This window comes from Sceloporus undulatus, chromosome 4 (assembly GCF_019175285.1).
Source record: "Sceloporus undulatus isolate JIND9_A2432 ecotype Alabama chromosome 4, SceUnd_v1.1, whole genome shotgun sequence".
Lineage (NCBI taxonomy): Eukaryota > Metazoa > Chordata > Lepidosauria > Squamata > Phrynosomatidae > Sceloporus > Sceloporus undulatus.
In genome coordinates, this window is record NC_056525.1 from 191972710 (window position 1) to 191990753 (window position 18044).

The 18044-nt window shown below is 38.7% G+C and overlaps 1 long non-coding RNA gene across 2 annotated transcripts; it reads left to right on the forward strand.

Moving 5' to 3' along the window:
* The first annotated feature begins 9807 nt into the window (after positions 1 to 9807).
* On the forward strand, positions 9808 to 11406 carry LOC121928028. 2 transcript variants are annotated; one of them, XR_006103433.1, is made up of 3 exons: positions 9808 to 9870; positions 10654 to 10779; positions 11225 to 11406. It is a non-coding gene; the product is annotated as an uncharacterized LOC121928028 (long non-coding RNA). The 2 variants fall into 2 exon arrangements; XR_006103434.1 differs by having other exon boundaries at positions 9851 to 9870; positions 10626 to 10779.
* Positions 11407 to 18044: the final 6638 nt, after the last annotated feature.

Here is an 18044-nt window from a genome sequence, read left to right on the forward strand (position 1 = left end):
TCCCGGCGCGTTTGTGATGCTGCAAGTGCGCCATTGGTGCATTACAGCATCACAAATGCGCCGCAAGAAGAACCCGCTTTTTAAGGGTTCTTTTTGCTCCATGGGGAAGCCCCCCGTTCTGGAGGCTGCAGCTTCCCCACAGAGCAGACCAGGGCAGTGGGAGACCGTCCTTTTTGGGCAGTCTGTATCCTGCCTAAGACACTTCAACTTAGTGTTTCCTTGTAATGATCTGAAGTAAATGAAACACCAACATAATGATATTTTTAAACATACAGCTACTTCTCTGGGTAGTCTCAGTAATTCATTCATACTGTCTTCAAAAGAATTGCAAACTTCATTCCCATGCAGCCCTTACCAGAATGTACTGCTTGTGTGTGTTTTTTAAAATTGTTTGTTTAAACGTGTGTAATTAATTCAGTAAAGCAGGAAAATAGGACAGATGGTTACCATAAAGGAACCACTGGTCTAGTAGAAATAAATCACCTCCGCTAGAAGAAACAGATGTGGGCTTTTTGTGGGTTTTATTTTTTGCAAACTTAGTTTCTCTTTCTATAACTTACAGGCATACGTCATATAAGAGCTGGGGTATTAACAATGGTTTCATTTTTCTGTCTTCAGCTGTCATAAAAATTAATCATGTTCCCAGCCCATCTAGAAATAATAAAATTTACTCTACCAATTTTTATCTATGAAATACACTATACTTAAATTAATGTACAAATCATGGGAGATAACAAGCATGTTGTAGTGGTTAGGATGCTGATCAAATGCAAGGATGGAATGATGTAGTCTGATTTTGAATCCCTAGACTCCTCCTCCACACACGCATGCATGCACACGCACGCATGCACACACAGACACACAATCAGACAGAAATACAGAATTGTTTCTTCTCTAGGAGCAACAATTTTCTTTTACAAGAAGGTGTACAACCATCCCACTCTGCCACTGTAGTGACATTGAAAAGAGCTTTTTACAAAAGTGGAAGTTGCCTTCTAGACACTTTTTTTTAGCATAGGGAGGCCCAGATTGTGCAGAAAATTAGCCCCTTGACTACAAAATTTCTCTACTCCAGACTAGGATGAAGGAATCCTAGATTCAAATCTCACTTGAACACTCTTCAAGAATTTGGTTTCTGCTTCGAGTAAATATATAAAGAGAGCAATTTTGCTAGCTTCCCCTGTCTCTGTCATTATTGCTGCTACCAATTATATCCCATCTTCTGTATGTAGATGCTCTTTACATTATTTTCATCTGTGACTTATTAACTTTCTAAATCACATGGAGAGACTGCACAAGATAGAAGAAGCTTTGTCTTCAGATAGTCACTCTCCATGTGTGTAAGATGATGGAAATACCAGTGGAATGGACCTAGCATGCTCCCATACAGGTTTATAGCAACTATTGCAATTTGCAACCCCCTCTTCTCCTTGATCACATAACTGGGTGCCCCATTCTGATCTCATTCAGTGTTGCCAATTTCCGGGATTTTTAAAGTTTTCCTGTGTCATTTCTGGGATTGCTAAATTTCCAAGAAGATTCTGGGAAATTCAGCCTTCAGAGAAATTCAACCTTCCTGCCCCAAAAACCCAGCCAAATATACCTTCCCTCCCCCAAAAAACCTCCTGACAAAGCTCCAATCCTGGAAGTCCCACCCCCTTTAGCCTTCCCATAGTGTCTTGCACCCCCCTGACCCAGAAGTCCTTCCTCCCTGACCCAAAAGTCCCACCCCTGACCCAGAGGTCCCACCCCCATTCCGGGAAATTTGGGGGGCATTCCGGGAAGCCAGTCAGGGAATTTCCTTCGAGGGTGATTGGCAACACTGATCTCATCACAAGTGACATTGCCTACAAGGCTCTGCCATGGAGCTACTTGGCCAATGAGGCAACAAAAGTGTTACCTTCGGGGAGGACATGGCACCAGTACCAATGCAATGTTACTCTGGCTGACCATCAGGACAGTAAGGTGGCTTGTCATCACTTTGATGCTAGTATGTATTGTACTCACGTAATGAATCTAGGGTAGCTCTGGAGCAGAGCACTCTGGACTGCACACTAGTTTACTACATTACTGCACTACACTGTTACAGTGCTGCTATTCTGCTTTTACTGCTGTGGCTGCCTCTTATTGCATTATTCAGTTTGTAGTTTAGTGAGGCCCAAATGTTCTCTGGTTGACAATTCTATTTTTCATTTGCATTTGCTGGGTGTTGTTTTTGCTGTTTTTCAGGACTGGTAGCCAAATTTTATTCACTTTAAGGGTTTCTTCTTTTCTGTTGAAGTTGTACAGGTGTTTGTGGATTTCAATGGCTTCCCTGTGAATTCGGACCTGATAGTTGTTGGCATGGTCCAGAATTTCAGTGTTTTCAAACAGCCCAAAAAACCCACCAAAAAAACAACAGTTGAGAGGCAATTAAAGACAGATGTGATTTAGTTGAAGAGCTTTGTGGGTGGAATTCAGAGGTCCATTAAAGGAGTAGAGAGAGGTCAGAGGCAGAAGAGAATAGTTTATATTTACAACAGTTCAGTGAAAGGAAAGAAGGAAAGTACATGCAACTGCTAAGTTATTGTAAGAACTGTAACCAAACCATCTATGAAACTGTCTCAGGCAAACTACAATCTTGCTACATGTTTTTAATAAAATTAATGTTTGCTTGTTTCAATTAAAGCTTCTACATGAGTGAATTCATAACTATAAATGCACAAGAAACATCACAATTTTTAATTGTTATAAGAGGAAGACACTGGGGATCCTAGCTCTTAAACATTTAGGGAAGGTGTATTAAGGGTGGATGTTGGGCCAGTGTCATTCACAAGGAGTCTTCGGATGTTCCTGAGGTTAAAAGAGTACTCTTTAGGTACTGACAGAAAGAAGACTTGTGACAGGTTTTTTTTTTTTTTTTTTTGAGAAAAATAACCCCCTTAGGGTTGATAAAAGAAGAGGATAAAATTTGAAAATTCCCTGTCAAAATGCCTATGAAATGATCTTAAAATGTATTTTAAAAGTAAGTCTAAAAGTAATGAGTTTAAGAAGTCATTGCACTTTGCACAAATAGAGCCATTTTTATCTTGTTAATTATGCCATTTCGAAATGCGATTTTGTTATACATTTGTTCCCCTGCTGCAAGATGATTAATTATAGGTAATTGTATTACTTGTAACTCATTACTTTGAAGCAGAAATGGAAGGAATATTTGATATCTTTCAAAAATGATAGAAAAAATGTGTTCCTTAATTGTTGGGAAGCACTGGTGAGGAGAATCTACACAGTTTGGGACTTACGTAAAGAAAATTATGTTTCCTGCACAGAGAATACTGTTTTCTGTGCAAAAAGTAGGTGTGATTTTGGGGAATAATTCTAAAATACAAAATTGTCTTCAAAGACTGTGCAGTTTTCAGACTGATAATTTATGAATGCTGGAACAATTTTGTTAAAATTACTTGCTGCTTCCTTTGAGAATGAACTTAGTAAAGATCTCCATCTCTTCTTCCAAACCTGCAACCTGGCAGATATGGCCTGATCCCTCAGTCCTTCTTTTTCTCCTAGATTATTGCTCTACATTGCTTAATTTTTTTAAAAAAATATAACAATTAATCTGGTAATGTAAATAGGAAAAAAAAATCAAACCCTATGACCAAAATTTTTTGTTGGGATTCCTACAAGGGCCACGTGGGGGGGGGGGGGGGGCTTGCAGTACTACAAACCTCTTCAGTGACAGTATACATGCGCAAAAAAGAGATGCATTATGAATGACCTGAGCACCATTACCACTAGAACAGCAAAAGGTTTGTGATAGCATTCATTGTCATCATGCTAACATTGCGCTATTATGGGTCAAATGCAATTAACACCCGTTCCCATATCATTGCATTGCAGAGTGTTTCTAGGACATGATCAGAACATTATGGACACTAGTGTGATAGTAACACTGAGTTTTGGGGACTTAAAAATGAGTGGCTAGGTGGCAAAAAACCAAAAACCAAAACCCTGCTATTTTAAACAATCTAAACTGCATTAATCTAACTACCACTGTCCCCAAAATGACTTGATTATTGAGAAACCTTGAAAAAGTTCATCTGTGTGCTTTTGGTTTTGTTGTGGGGATCCTGTAACTGATGGTCTTAGCCAGAGTGACCATGGCAGCTTGAAAACACTTGGGCTAAAGTGATCAAGCAGGAGTTTGCTATGATGGGTCTAAATTTGGATTAAATTTGGATTATCTGGCCATTTCAGAAAAAGAAATTAAGTCATTGGGACATGATGTGATAGAAGTAGTAATGATAAATTAAAAAGGCAATGATGTATCACAGTTGCTTTTACTATATTTGTTTGTCTCCTGCAACACACCAAAATTGTAAACAGTATTCAAAAACCATCAAAGCCTATGAACACATAATGCTGCACTAATATTTGTGTATAGTATGCTGTGATGAAGCATGCCACAATAAACCTTCCTTCAAAAATGGTCAGCTATTGCATTAGGAAGCAATCTTTATATGAAATCAAAACAATAAATCTGAATGTTAACTTTATAAAAACTCCTTTGCAACTGCCCCTCCCAACTAGCACCTTTTTTTTTCAAAATGTCATCTAGTTGTTTTAAAGGAGTATGCTGTGTCTATAAGTATTATCAAGTAAGACAGACATGCCCCAAAAGGTTAAATTAAATTAGAAGGTTGCAGTGCAGTTTGCTCCAGCATTGTTCTCATGATCAAAATGCTGCCTAAAGTCTCTAAAGGAGCAAACCTAAGACTCTGGTTCAGTCTGTTAACAATTAAACCACTTTAGTTCAGGCAGAACCACTTAAAAAGTCTGATCTCCTTTCTGTTGTGAGACCTTTCAAGGTTTAGATTGAATTGTTAACTACACAGTCTTTAGACTCCAATCCATTTCCCATTACCTCTTCATTTTACTGGACAAACAGAGGTAAGTTTCCACTTAGAGCTGATCCATCCACAAATCTCTTAAAAGATTAGAGACTTGTTTCATGCTTTATCTGTTCTTTAAAATCAAATGGTTTTATGTGCAGTACTTAGATAGCTAAAATTCCCTCCAGGCTTAGCAAGAGGCTTGCTTACTCAAGAATCATACATTGCTAGAAAGCTACAGCATTTACTGGCGGAAATAGTTGTGAGTGGGCAGGTCTAAAGCTGGAATGACTGTGAAGGAAGTGTAACTATTCTAAAGGTGTGATGAAATCTCAGGCGGGGTACAGACCGCCAAATAGTACGTATACAATACGTACTAGGGTTAGGAAGGGGCGGTGCTTCCGCACCCCCCTAACCCTAGTACGTATTGAATATGTACAAGATGGCGGTGCCCTGTTCATACGGGCGCCGCCATCTTTACGTATCGGACGCTGAGCGTCCGTACGTGTCGCAGCCTTTATGACGTAGCGAGTGCACCCCTGGCGCCTCGCTACGTCACAAACGTGACTCAAAAAGAAGCTCCATTTTGGAGCTTCTTTTTCGGTCCGCGTGGGAGCTGCGCTGTCTGAAGGCTCCGGCTCCCCCGCGGACCTACCGGCGGCGGCAGACCGCCGCAAAGCGGCGGTCTGTACCCCGCCATAGTGAGTTACTTCTTCTCAGTGAGACCAGCTGTCTCAAGGCATCAAGATGACCTGTTGAAACTTTCTTAACTCCCACATGAATTCCCATCTACATGCTTTTTCTGAATGAGAAAACAAGTGCCCTTTTTTGTTGACCTTTCAACAATTTGAACAAAATGGTCTAAATTTTATTTAGTCTGAAGAAGAATAGTCACACTGAATCAATTGTTAAATAGTGAATCAACATGTTGGTAAGTTCCTTTGATTCAATTGGTCTACTCTAGCCAAGACAAACAACAGGAATTAAACTAGTGTCTCTATGCAAAACTAGCCTCTGTCAGCTTTGTGATGCAAATTGTACACACACAGAGCATGCATACAAGTACTGGCTGGTTGATCAAAAAGATGAAAACCACCCATTTGATTATTTTAATTTCAAAAAAAAAATCCTTGCAATAAGAGACCTGCCACCTTATTTTCCTCATGTAATTTGTGCAACTTATGCAATTATGTAAAATAATTGATCTGGCAAATGTGAAAATTCTCTTGAGACATCTTGCAGCAAAACAGTAAAAATGCCTGTGAGGTCAAAACAAGGAAGAAGTTATATTCCTAGTTCATTTTTTTTCTCCTGGAAATGGCTACAACCTTTATTTGAGTTTCTCGTGTCACTGTGAGCTTATTGGATGGGATCTGCAGATTTAGAGATGGGATGACATTTAGCTTTAGTCATTCCAGGTGAAACAAAGTTTGTTGGGAGCTGGTGTTTACTAAGGGAAACACACTATTGTCAGTGGTAAATTTACCCTCCTGTGAGGGTGCTAAAATCCCATTGCATTTCATATCATATTATTTGCAACAATAATAGGTATCAGCAATCAGTAACGCACACCTTGCTGAAAGAAGACAGAACAACATATATCCACCATATAGTTACCAGAGAATAGCAGCAGTTCCAGGAACTGATTCCTTCAATACCAAATGACTGGTTTCTCTTCTTGTGAACATAATCCTATAAATCTTCAGAGAGTTGTAAGCTTCAAGGTAGAAATATATAGCTGTAGCACTTGTCCATACTTTATGAAGCCACAACCAACCATCTGAATACAGCCATACCTCAGGCAGTGGGGAGAGTCTTATCTGGCCATTTAGCGTAGAGATTCCAAATGCTGAAGCATAGCACTGAATAATTTAAAGGAGAGGATGACTGTGGACCAAAGCATTGCTGCTGAGCATGGATACGTCATATTAGTGCCAGCTTGCCAGAAACAATTTTCTCTGTGTGGGCAGATGATCATCCAAAAGCAGTGTGAGACATTTGATAAAAGCTGCTCTCCAGAAAAACACTAAAACTGAGCACTAGCCACTGTTCATATAATCAGTTAATTCTGTGTGTGTGTGTGTGTGTGTGTGTGTGTGTGTGTGTGTGTGTTTAAAAATAAATAGCAGTGGTATAAGGAGACCTCTGTGATACCTCAGGGAATCATAGTATACTGACAGAGTCAGTAAGTGTCTCAGCCCCACTCAAGAGGAAGCAACAGCTGTAGTGGGGCTGTGGAAGCCAGCAGTGGGAACACTGATTAGAGGGCTACACTCACAAATATTAGTGATTCATATCAATGCCAAGGAGCCCATTCAGTCAACACTCATATATTGGCACAGACTGTCTACAATAGGGTGGGAGAGGCAAGAAAGGGATTTGGAAATGTTATTTGCAAAGGTAAGAGGAAAACTTAAAGTTTTTGTTTTGTTTTGTTTTTGTCTACAGTCTCCGGAATTCCCCACCAGCATGGTCACTGGACATACTGACAGAGAGATTCTGGCAGCTGTAGCAAAAAACAGTATTCTCTATGCTTGGGATAAGACTAGCAAGCCCCTCACTCTATTGTTATGCCAAAATTTCTGGTACCTTTACCTAATTAACTTTTTCAATTTTTAAAACAGATTTAGTTATTTAATGTTATGATCAGATGAATGGAATGATCAGACAGAAAGGGCTGCAGATACAGTGGAATATGGGGGAAGAAGGAGACACCAAAAGTCTCATGAGCTGTTACAGTTACCTATATGTTTGCTGGTGGACTTCTCATGGGCAGCTGATTTGTCACTGTGTGAACAAAATGCTAGACTAAGTGGGCCTTTGGTCTAATCCATCATGGCTCTCCTTGTATTCTTACATTAAATAAGACAATGAAGATTTTTTTCATTTTGGCTATGAAAAGTTTCACTAACTGCAAAAGGAAGCATGCTTTTCTTAACAACAGGCATATGGTGCTTTGTTTACTTGCATAAAGGTGGTTATTGTTTTTTTCTAAATCTCCTATTCCCTTTCTCCTGTCTTGCCAAGGAATCATATTTTTCAAAAAAGTTGAGTTCCCTGCTGTTTTTATTGCTGAGTGCCTACAAGAAGCACAGTGTGTTCACCTCGTTAGTGCTTTCTGCCAATGACGTTAAATCAGATCTCATGCATAAAATTGGGAAAATCCCAATCACCTGTTAATAAAATGTCAGGTAAAGCTACACTTTTGTTTTTGATGAGAACATGAAAATATTTTAGTTGGGTGTGAGAATCAATTCATACCTCTATCCAATGTTTAAAACAGAGATGAGACCACAAAAGGTTGTCTCTTTGTTCTTTTCCCAGTGCATACAGGAGAACTATTATTCTTTTTATAACTTGACTGATTTAAGATGTGGACAGAACAATAGGTTGATTGCACAGACCCCTATCTAAACATAGACATGAGTTTAAGCATATACACATAAATGTTTTCATAGAACTTATCACACTAATTCCTTAGATCTACACATTTCTAAATATACAAGGCAGATGCCATGAGAGAGGCTTGTGAATCTACTGGAGGAGCCAAAATTTCCTTCATACCTCCTCCAGCCCACTTTTTGTAATTGATTAGTCTAGGAGACAGAGGACCATCCATTTGTCCAATATGAGTGGGCATGGGGGGGGGGCTCTCCACCCTTTCTGTTGTTTTATTGGCTTTTCTCCAGAGTTAGTTTCTCTGGTTTTGTACTTTGGATATTTTATCCACCCTTAGCATTTATAGATCTTCCAGTGGGGTAATTTTACCCTTTTAGATACTACATTGTTTTTTATTTTTTTTGCTCCAGGGTGCTGTTATTCCCTTATAGTTTTTGCCAGAACCCTTTGGTTGTTTTGTTTGGGCATGGTGAAGTCATGTGAGTGTTGGACTACAGGTTCGAAAAAACCATAGAAACCAGCTGGTTGACCTTGGACATATCACACTCTCTCAGTCACAGGGGAAGGCAGTGCCAAACCTCTGAACAAATCTTGCCAAGAAAATCTTGTGATAGATTTGCCTTAGGGTAGCCATAAGTTAGAAACTACTTGAAGGCAGAAAACAACAAAAATAATATTATTCATGTCTCTTTATCAGTTATGTTAACCAGCTATCTTGGGGCACATATGCAGTGTATTGCTTCACTGTTGTCACTCTTTCTGGAATCTTAAAGCACAACGTAGCCTGCATGGTCCTCGCTTCCTTGCTTTTCCATTCTCCATTTTTTTTTTTCTGAACAAAATACTGATACAGCCAGTACTGTGTGAGAAGTAGACTTTGGCTTTAGTCATGCTAGACAGATATTTTGGCTTTGGAAAACCCAGCTGATAGTACATTTCACTGATATCTGGGTAGTTGTGTGACTTCTCAAAAATTTGTTTTTCCTGGCACTGAGGAATAAGCTCTCCTCTTAAATTTCCTAACAGACATGGTGGCTCAACAGTATAAACTCTGACAATGATTATTGCAAGGTCAGCAGGTTAGCAGTTCAAGACCCAAGTGCCATGGGACAGAATGAGCTCCTGTCACTAGTTCCAGCTTCTGCCAACCTAGCAGTTTGAAAGCATGTAAAAAGGCAAGTAGATCAATAGGTGCCATTTTGGTGGGAAGGTAACATCATTCCATACAGTCATGCTGGCCATGTGATCATGGAATCATCTTTGACAATGCTGGCTTCCTCAACTTAATAAAAGAGATGAGTACCACCCCCTACAGTTGGCATGACTTGACATTCATGTCAAAGGGAAAAGCTTTGCCTTTACTTTATTTTTATTTATTTATTTTTGGAAGGCAGTGTTGTGTGTTCGTTGCAATAATTCTTGTCAAGGATACAAATAATAGATACTATTTCTGAATGTGCTCTGAAATAAATTATGCCCATTTAAGAATCTTGATTATTTGAAGCTCGTGTTTCTTTCTCAAAGCTGTAGAGTAATCACTTGCCAAACCAGCTGTGTTGAGGAAAAGCCACCTCCAGACATGTAGAGAAGCTTTGGTAAATGGGTAAGTATTCTCCTCCTCCTCCTCCTCCTCCTCCTCCTCAGCCAAAGATGGGCTGGGGGCATTTGTTGCTCTCTCAAGATGGTTTTTGCAGTGCTTAATCCTTCCAGATTGCCCAGACAACTCTATTTTTGTTTCACCTCTATAGGAGTAGCAATCTAACATTGCATGGGCTGCCGGTTCTTTCTGCACTCTTTAACCCCTGCCTTGAATCCCATTTTGGGAGAAAGACAGGATATAAATCCCATACATACATACATACATACATATGTGTCAAAACCAGAAATTGACTTCTAGCTACTTCCAGGTTTGGTGTGTCTGGGGCATTTGTTTTTTTTTTTGGGGGGGGGTGTTTGTTTGTTTGTTTGTTTGTCCATGCAGCCCCTAGAGGGAGGAGAAAAATGCCTCCTGAAACTGTCAGGGGCCAGGGGTTACCAGACTGGGACCCAGAAGAAGAGTCTGATGATGAGGCAAATCTTCCAGACAGATAACAGCCTGCAGCTTTCCTTGTTGCAGTGTAGCCTCAGCCAGCAAGACAAAGTCAAGACTCAGCTGCTGATGAGGCAGAGGACACAGCTGAGGTCTTAAGTCTTCAGTCAAGGAGAAAGGACAAAGAGATACAACAAAGGATATAATAAAGACACTGCAGATCAAGCAGCAACAGGGAGGCTCTGATTAGGACCAATTGTGTCAGGCCGTTTAAGAGCTGAGTCTTCTTAAGGCTAGTGCTGGAATCAACTCATTTGTTTCCTCACCAGTATTCCTATCCCTGATACCTGTTTCCAGATGCCTGCACTTCATACTTTGGACATCCTGGATTCTTCGACCCTTGGACTATGTTGACCTTGATTCTTATTGTCTCCTTGATTCAGACTGCTTGACTAACCCCTTTCCCATAATGGACTCCCACAGGTAAGGACACTTTCTAGCTGCTGATCATTTACTGCCTCTTGTTGCACTATTAGTTGATGATTCCCTCTCAGCCAGCCTGGGTAGGTGTTTGGTGAATCAGGACAGAAACCAGTAGAGTTGCCTATCTACTTTTCAAACTATTGAGATGACACTGATGACTCTGATAGGTATCTGCAGACATGTAGGCTATTGAATTTTGTTTGTGGATTTTAAATGGACTTGTTTGCAAAGCTGCCTTATTCTGGTTTGCTGATTCTACAATCCATCCATCTGTTTATTTATTACTTAAATTTATGGCCTCCTCTTCAAATTATTTTTCCAAGGCTGGGAAGATAAATATCATTAAAACACTATATATAACCATCACTAGCTAAAAATATTAATACAGGTAACAGTTTCACTACAAAGAGGAAAAACAATCTTATCCTTCATGTATTTCTATCAGGAGCTTCTGAACCAAGAAAAAGAGCTGAAAAATAGGAATGGAGAAGAATTTTGCTGGAATTAAAGAAACCTTTTCACACCTCTTGAAAATTATTGCAAGAAAAAAACACACCTCACCTCAAGGATTTATACTTCTTCAAGGCTTATTGAGCATTTGGGGGGAATAAAGTAATCACAAAACTATGCACATATTTTTTACTGTTTGAATGGCTACAATATTGAAGAAATATGCATGCACATATTTTAGCCAATGGACAGGAAAGAAATTAGGTAAAATATATAAATACGCAAGCATATTAGCAAATAATAATAAAAATATGCATTAATTTCAGAGAAATGCATAAACAAAGACCAAGATTCTACATTGAGATTATGGTGACAACTATATGTTGATTGTGCTACTCAACCCCTGTGTGGAATGGCAACATTGTACAACTAAATGGACAAATTAATACACATACACATGCACAATGGCAATGCAATTATTCTTCTGCAACCCTTAAACTAAATGTGGACATTCATTATTGGATAAAAAAATGTTCATCTGCTTCTGTAAGGAAACTTATATATGTGTAAGACACCAACATGTTTCTGGCCAGTGTTTCAAAACTCAAAGTAGGGCAAGATGGAAGGATTCAGAGAATAACACAACAGAATTGTGACAGAGAGATTAGCATCCCTCTGCTCAAGATTGTTTTCATACACAGGGTTGTTATTCTAAAAAACAATGACATATCTGAAATAATAATAATAATTAGTAGTAATAGTAGCAGTAGTATTTTTATTTATATAGCTCTGTAAGTTTTGCACAGCACTTTACAAAATCATAAAACAACATAAAACCTGCCAATAGCATACAATCAAAATTCATAAAATATAAATAAACAGTAAATAGGTAACTTATCAGATTAAATAGCTATAAACCTGTAAGATAACAATATACCCTCAGACTGGATTATCAGAGATATCAAACTGCAGTCTGAAATGCATCCATAAACATCCCTCCAAGGAATTCCTGTTGGTACACCAGGCTTCCTGCTCTTCATATTATCCTAAAACAAACTCATAATAATGGTTATTTATTTTATTTTATTTTTTTAAAAATATACAACCTGTCTTTAAGTATGTTATTGTTGTGGCTACTGTTGTTGTTCAGGGCTACTAAGAAAAGGAGAAAAATGTTAAAACTGTTCATTCTTGCATGCAAAAAGAATTTTTTTTTAAAGTTTGCAGAAACAAAAAGGTCCTAGCTCAGTGGTGAGAGTCCATGAGTCAGTGCTCACTGAATTATGCTGTGGAGATAACAGATAGATTTGGTGGTGTCTGGCCCAAGTTCACTTAGTAAACTTGAGATTAAAATGTGGACTCAGATGCCTCCATTGTTCTTAAACCAAGTTTGGCTCCCTATTTACTGCCCTACAGTAGCCAGGCCAAGCATTACAAATTAAAGGAGGGTCACCTGATAGTTCTACTGCTTTCAGTTATATATTTCCTATCCCAATAAATACTTGGAGCATTTTAGGGAAAGGGCTCCTCTTATTTCATGCTCTTCTTATTCCATGTACAACAAAACAGGCCATGACATCTGTTTGGGAACACAGGCCTTTCAGCCTATGTGGACAACCCCTCAAGGAACTATCCAGGGGGTTGATGTTATTTGGAGGATAAAGTTCAGCACTTTTGGTACCTCTTTTAAAGTTCAGACCATAAAAGTGTGATTCAGAATGGATTCCCCTTCCCACTGACCAGCTCTCACTGTGACACATGAAAAGCATTTCTATAAAATACAATCTATAAATCTATAGATACCATATATTCAACTATACTAAGGTGGTAGCAAAGTAGTGCAATATTTAAGTGTATCTTATAAACCAGATTCAGAGAAAGATAATTATTTGATACTATTTCAAAACCTTTGTACATAGACAAAAACATTTCCTAAATTGTTATGTGCTTTCAAACATTAGCAAAATGAAACCACCTCAGAAGGAAAATAAGCCCATAATGGCTGGCATCCTACCTGTTGTCCTTCTGCACACACATACATTAACGCAGGCTTTTGACAATGGCCAGTTGCTAAGCACTGGGCTTGTTAGCAGTTGCTCTATTTTTGTAAGAGATGGGTTTTTAAAATTATTTCAGTATTGTACTTTTAAATTAATTCTGTTTTAACACTGATCTTTTTGTTTTGTTTTGAATGCATTTTCCTTTTGTTCAGTTTTACTGTGAGGTTCCCTCAGTCCCATTTTGAGGGGAGAGGTGGGATATAAATATAGATTTATATAAATAAGAGGTGATATTATAGCCCTGTCTAAATATTTGAGGGGATCTCATACTGAAAATGGAGTAAGCTTGCTTTCTACTGCTCCAAAGACTAGGACATGAAGCAATGGATGGAAATTGCAGAATAGGAGATTCCACCTAAATATTAGGAAGAACATCCTGATAGTAAAAGCTGTTTGATGGAGGAATGTGGTGGAGTCTCCTTCTTTGGAGATTTTTAAATAGAGGCTAGATGGCCATCTGTTGGGAATGCTTTGACTGTGTGTTCTGCATGGCAGGGGGTTGGACATGATGGTCCTTGAGATCTCTCCCAACTCTCTGATTCTTTGATTCTAAATCCAATAAAGAAAATGAAAGAAAATTGCATAGTTACAATGTATTTAGCAGATACCACCATTGCACTGAAAATCTTGGAAGTGCTCAATAGAAGAAGCATTTAAGGGCAAATTGTTCAGTCTTGTGCTCAGCCTGATTCCTAAACTACCCCATCATTCTTTACATGTTTGGAGGTATTTCTTGATCCATGTAGCCAAAGTAGGGCTGCCAAATCTTGGGGTCTTTGGAGATTATAACACTGCCTTTCCTCCCACACTAGTCATGGGGAGTAAACTTAAATAGGCAGATTTTATCACACACCCTCATGTCCTAGCAGTAGGTATCCTGTATCCAGTCCAGGCTTCTCCTGCACCTTTTAAAGAATGGGAAAGTCCTGCCTGGGCACAGGGGTGTGTGTGAAAATCCACCTATTTAAGTTTACATCCTGCATCTCCTTTGCTGAAGTCTCAGAGAATCGCTGTGCTTGTTTAAGGACCTTGTAATACTACACAATTATAACACTATGTTTTTGTTTTAATTTCCATGACAACATCTTATGGAATCTGTAATTTGATGAAACAGTAGAGCCTTCTGGCAGAAAATTCAAAGTTGTCATTTTTGTTACCGGACTTCAAGTCGGCTTTGTCTCACAGCAACCCTGTGAGTGAGACATCTTCATGTCTCCCTAGTCTCAACCTGCAGGACTTCACTGATTGAGTCCATGCATCTCACTGATGGATCTGATATACACTGATCTGGTTTGTAGTCTTCCTCTCTGTCTACTGCCTTCTACCTTTTCAAGTATCTTCCTATCTTTCAACTGCCTTCTAGCGTTTCCAGTATTTTCCTTTTCCTAGCATCGTTGTCTTTTCTAATGAGTCATGCCTTCTCATGATGGATTTTCATGAGAGCTATTCAAAATATCTTTCCCTAAATGGCAAATCCCAGGATTTTCATGGCAGGTAAAATTAAATCATAGCACTATCATTTTGTAATGTCAATGGAACCCAGGTCTCCAAGCAAGGGGGCAAGACTTTCCAAGTTCTGCAGCACTTACCTGTTTCCACAATTAGCTGACCAAGAAGCAATTCTAGTATGCCTGCTGACCCTTGCTTGCTGTGTGTGTGTGAGACACCACAAGGACCTCCTCTCTGGCCTTGTATTTTGGCCCTGAAAACTCCAGGAAAAAGATGCTACTTAGCTGACAATAATAAGCCATAACAAAAAAATTCACCTGATTTTTTTTACTCCCTACCATCACTATCTGTATACAATAAATGTCATGACATTTATAGTAGTAAATATGTTTAATGGTATGCCTCCGACTGGCAAGTTGGTGTTGACTTACATTATCTTTTGATAAATGCCAGGAATACCAGTATTACTACCAATATCACGTATAAACTCATATTTGATATTATACATGTTTTCACTCTCAGAGTTGGTTGGGCTGGGCTGAATGTTGTTCTGGAAGGAAAATATATTCTTTTTATTACTGCCTTTGGCTTGTTTCATAATGCTAAATTAGCTCAATAAAGTTAATGCCATCATGAAAATCATGTATTTTTATAACATATCATGCAGTTGAAATTCTCAGAAACCATGTCAGATGCAGGGTTATAAAATAAGTCCTGTGGAATAAACTAATGAAGATCATAGTTGTATTGCTGTCAGGTAAAGTTCAGAGATTTCTTTGCTCATAAAATTGAAAGCAAAGTCTGCTAAACAAAAGCCAGATAAATTGTTCATTTTGGCCTTATAGAGAGAAATTTACCAAAATACAATCAGACCTGAGCACAGAACAAAAGTATGATTGATCCTTTGATTCAAAAGAGCAACAACAAAAGCAACATGCTGGTTTCACAACACATCTAAATCCCAGTTGAAATCCTGTGACATGAAGCATGCATCAATTGAATTACTGCACATTGGTGCATCACACAGCAAATCAGATCTGTTTAAACAGCAGCCTGAACTTAAAAGAAACACTATGATTCTGCTCTGATGCTGTTCTTGGAGGTCATTTCCAAGGTTTGTTTCTTCCATCCATCATTCCATCTGTCCTTCCTTCCTTCCTTTAATCATGGGTTGCATGGAGATAAGCCTAAAATTGTCATCAGTATAATTAGCAGGCAAGTTAAAAATAAGTTACACAGACAAAGGAGAGCTTTTTGTGTCATTTGGGGATTATTAGGGTCCCAGTCATGAGTAAAGAAGGCAAGACTTGGATGATCTAGACCAGGGTTGCCAAAAATGGCGCCTCAGATTACAAATCACAACACTCACTAGCAGCATTGCTATAGGAGCAGTTATCCAACACATTTACCATCCTGGCAAATGCCCACCTGATCTCTAAAGAATATAGAGATCAGTAGGCAGAGCTAGCAAAGAATGTTACTTAAGGCAGCATCTGCTCTGCAGAATTAATGCAGATTAACACTGTTTTTATTGCCATATCTGAATGTAATAGAATCCTGCGATTTGCAGCTTCTTGTGGCACCAGAGAGCTCTGTCAGAGAAAACTCAATATCTCCCTAAACTACACATCCCAGAATTCCATAGCATTGAGCCATGGCAGTTAAAGCAATGTCAAACTGCATTACTTTTGCAGTACAGATGCAACCTGAAATACTTAAAAATCCTGCAATAGTAAATAAGACTGGCTGGCTGGACCAAACGTCTCAGTAGTAGGCAGTTTCCTATGTCCCTGTGTGCAAGAAATGCCAAAGAAAATCAGGGGGGAGGCACTATGGCCAGACTGCCACCATTGCCCCCAATACATACTACCTTATGCAGGAGCCGACTGGTGCCACCAAGAGTCAGATTATCCTGGCTCCTTTTTGCTCAGGAGCTGGATGGTGCAGCGTCTAGCTCCTTTGGAGGCATGCATCATTTAATGAGCAAGCCCACAAAGTGGTTGGAAGTGACTTCATTTGGTCCACCCATTTCACCCCATAGAAATTGGTGAGTGACCATCTTCATCTGTACACTGAAATGTATCACTGATTAAATTTTTTAAAAAAAACATATTTTCTAAATATGATTGTTCCCCCATTGCTGTACTGAGCAACAGCAGTGCAGCCATTTTCCTTCAACACTACTGTACTCCAAAAACAAGGAAGAATGAATTCTGTACCACATTCGAGGGGGTAGCAGTTGTTATTGTCATCTATTGAATTGCTATTTGAGTTTGGGGGAGTTAGGTGGGGATTGGTAGTTGTATTAAGAGCAAAGTGGAATATTTCTCTTGTATTTTATAAAGCTCTCATTGGTATGAAAGCTGCAGTCTGCACATATGGCAAGCAGACTTTAGCAGATACAGGCAGGTAGACAGTTTTTATGAGTCTTTTACATCTTTAGAGGTATATTACCTGGCCTCCCTTCAAAGCCTTTAGCAAAATGCATCTTGTTTGAGTTTGCTCAGGAATGGCTTTTATCTGCTTTTACTAGATATCTGTCTGATCACTGACAGATGCAAGGACAACATTTTATGGCAGGGAAGTGCGATATGTGAAAATTATATTTTGATAACTGATAAAGCTACATGTGACAACACAACAAAATAAAATGTTCTCTTTACATAAAAGACATCATTAAGTTTTCTAATTGGAATTATAGTTTAACACTACCACTTCTAAAAATAAGTAATCAGTTATAGAGGCTAAAATTCCAACAGGTTTTTCAAGTCAAACATATTTGATTCAGTTTATTTTCTTCTACCTTCACAGTAGGACTGTTGTCTCTTATGACAGATCCAAAGGTTTTGCTTTTGGAAGCCTAAGGAGTGTTATATAAATTGTCAAAGCAAAACAAAGAAAGAGAGGGAGAGAAAGATGAAATTTTAAAGTCTGAAATTTTCTTTATTTACATTGCAGTTCTATATCTATTTTATTATTCCAGGCTCTTAGAAAAACCACTTCCTCAGTTATGATCCCACTCTTGATTTATTGTGTTCATCAAGAATCCCTATTCTATGTCCCACCATGACAAAGAGGGGCCACATTGCTCCCCTTCCAAGTCCTAGTTGTCTTATGATTTCTTGACTGCAGTTTCTAATTAATGACTGAGCCAAGGTATGGAAAATCTTGGACTATTTCAATGTCTTCATCATTTACTTTAAAATTGTATGTATCTTCTGTGGTCATTATTTATATTTCATTAATGCTTAACTGTAAACATGCCCTTGTACTTTCTTCAGTAGTTCTTCCAAGTCTTTGCTCTTT